Genomic DNA, 3302 nt, shown 5'->3' with positions numbered 1-3302 from the left:
ATTATGCCATCCATCTACGTAAAATCAGACCAAATAGTCTGACCTTGAATTAGATTCTTTTGTGACACTGAGAAGTATATGTCTCTGTATTGTTCTATAAAAGCACCATGGAGCAGGTTGGGGAGGAGGGAAGAGAAAAGTGACCTATTCTGAGTTTCCAGTGATCTTTTGTCCTTCCAATTCCAGCCTTAATGTCCAGAGAGGATGCTGATATTTTCACTACTCCTAAATTCATTCATTGACAACACGTACCCAGTGTCTTCATGGGTGACAGGCTTTCTTATTCCCAGTTGGAAAAAAAATACCAGAAGCTCTGAATGGACTGAATTTTGCATATGAATTTGAAGCTTTAATCAGGTGTCTCTCCTAAGTTACACAACACTGAAGGCAGAGCAGGATTCAAACCAAAGCTGCTAAATAATAGCTCACTGCCTTTTTATCCACATGATTCTGAAATGAGCACCTTTCAGTAAGATGTCTGGCAAAGGAGCATGCATACTTGGTCCCAGCTGAGACAGGACAAAAAGATATAACTGTTTCAGTTTTGGCCCATTTAAACCTGACCAACCTAAGTCCTGAGCAAATTTGATTTATGATATGTGGTCTGTAGAGGCTCATCTTAGCATGAGCAGATTTTACACCTGTGAAGCTGAATATACTCCATGGGAAACAGCTGCACCTTTGATGTTTTTTTACCTGAATAATAATAATAATAATGATAATAATAATATCCATCTCACAGGACTGTTGGGATTGGTTGACATACATAAACTGTAGAAGATGGTTTGGCATGTTAAGACCTTAATAAATTCTTATTTTATTTATTTTTTTTTTTAAAAAATTTTATTTATTTATTTATTTATTTGAGAGCAACAGAGAGAAAGAGGCAGAGAGAGAAAGAGAGAGAATGGGCATACCAAGGCTTCCAGCCACTGCAAACGAACTCCAGACACATGCGCCCCCTTGTGCATCTGGCTAACGTGGGTCCTGGAGAATCGAGCCTTGAACCGGGGTCCTTAGGCTTCACAGGCGAGTGCTTAACCACTAAGCCATCTCTTCAGCCCAATAAATTCTTATTTTAAAAAAAAGTCCTTCATCTTGTTCACACACATGTCCACTGTTATGTAATAGACTTGAAAAATAGTCTAACAAGTACTTACATGATGCTTAGTACTTACTTCACAAATGCAGGGCAGTTTCTTTAGAAGAATGTGTTATGATAGTGTCTCCTTTACAAAGAGGTTGTAAAACTTGTCCAAAGTGGCAGTTAAAAAAGCCTTACACCATACTTTTTCCTTCTACTGCTTCTCTAGTGGAAGAAAGATCCATATGTTCTTAAAATCCCAGTGCACAGAGATCAAAGTTATGTCCATATTCTTTTACTTTCCCAATGGCAGTTTATTTCAAAGAGTTTATTTTTATCTGATTATTTTTATGGTGAAGACTGTACTCTATGATTTCAAGTAGGATTTCCAGCATTAGTAACCTTCTCATCCTTGACATTCTACTCTATACTTTTCAGATTGACCTTCATAGTAGACCTTGTAGGTAAGTCATTTTTTTCCATGTTGTGAATGAGAAAAAAAAGGGTATTTTCTTCAAAAAGTATTATTTTCAATATAAGTTTCAGACAGGCATATTGGCACACACCTTTAATCCTAGCACTTGGGAAGTAGAGATAGGAGGATCACTGTGAGTTCAAGGCTAGCCTGGGCCTACTGAGTGAGCTCTAGGTCAGCCTGGGCTAGAGTGAGACTCTGCCTTGAAAAAAAAAATTTCTTATTCAAAGCATGGAAGAGAGATTAATACTGTAATTAAGAAGCAAGAAGAACTTTTGGGTTGGCTTTAGCTGATTTTAAACATGAGAGGATATGCATGGAGAGAACCTTGGTGACTCTCAATGTCATTTTTCAGGTTAGAGATAAAAAACTAGAGACCCAGTCCTCAAATTCCTGTTCTGTGCTCTTATGGTCACATTTCACTGTCCCTTCTCTCTAAGAAATTGTTTGAAATTAACACTTGGCCTTACTGGTTTCTTTCTCACCACTCATCTCCCCATAGCCATTAAATTGGTTGTCAATGGTTCTGAACTGATTTGCTCCTTAGCATCCTGCCTTGTAATGCATACAACTGACTATTTGTCTGCAAGAGATTTCATAACCCTCTGGATTCTCATGACTGCTTCCATCTCTGAAATCACTCAAGAATTCAACACATTTCTCTGGTGGGACTTACTCTGATATGTAGAAGGAAGTTAACTTTGGGCTGAACAAATTAGATTTGGGAAGACATCCCTGATCCATTTTCAGTTAATGGAGACAAAATATAAGTACAGTACAGTGTGCTTGAGCACAGTTAATGTGTGAGAACATGGTCAGAATTCTGTTGAATGTAATACAGAGATTACAAGAATGAATCACACGGGGACATCTGACAGATAAGGGTGAGAAGATAGAAAATGCATTTTAGAAAAATATGCATATGGCCATTGAACACAGGCATGACTGAGATATAAGAACAATAATGATAATAAGAAATGCCACTTATATGGAGATTCTTCTTGTGTGGTAAGTATTTTGCTAAGAAATTTGAGCTTTGTCTATCTTTATCTTTATAATCACCAATATGGAAGATGAGAGTTTATGTAACTTAAGTTTAAGAAAATAATAATAAGCATTTAACGTTTATAAGTGAGAGACCTATAAAGGGGAGAATGTTCTTTTAATGGACAAGTTTGTTTCCTCTGGAATCTATGCTATATGGGAATAGCATTCTTGTTTCTGTTGTGCTCACTGCTATATTTTAATGGGGAGCATCTAGTGTGGATTTATAATTAAGATGCTCTCAGAGTACAGGTGCTGTCACTGATTAGACTACACGAGGTCTGGCTATGTTATTCTCATTTGCAAGATGTGGCTGCCAGGCTTTTAAATTAAAATGACCAACACCTATAAAGTAGTAATAAGAACTTAGAGGAAGAGATAAAATGCTTAAGTACGATGAAATATTCAGATAGAACAAACAGCCAGAGAGGCTGTGAATCTCTCTTCTAAAGCTCATGTTAGAAAAATGGGTGGACTGTGGTAAAAGGAGGTCAGTACCAGCAGGAGTTAGATGCCATCACATAACAGAGGAGGCAAGGCACATTTACAATGCATAGGACTATGAAATGACAATCCAGTATAAATTACTTCAATATAGACAATAAGGATAATGGGAAAAGCATCTATTTTCACTCACTGTTTCAAGAATTTAAGATAATGGGAATTGCATGCAAAACATTTTGGAGGGTTACTTATTGC

This window comes from Jaculus jaculus, chromosome 6 (assembly GCF_020740685.1).
Source record: "Jaculus jaculus isolate mJacJac1 chromosome 6, mJacJac1.mat.Y.cur, whole genome shotgun sequence".
In the NCBI taxonomy this organism is placed as follows: domain Eukaryota; kingdom Metazoa; phylum Chordata; class Mammalia; order Rodentia; family Dipodidae; genus Jaculus; species Jaculus jaculus.
The sequence above is the reverse complement of the archived record's forward strand: the minus strand, read 5'-3'. Positions refer to the sequence as shown.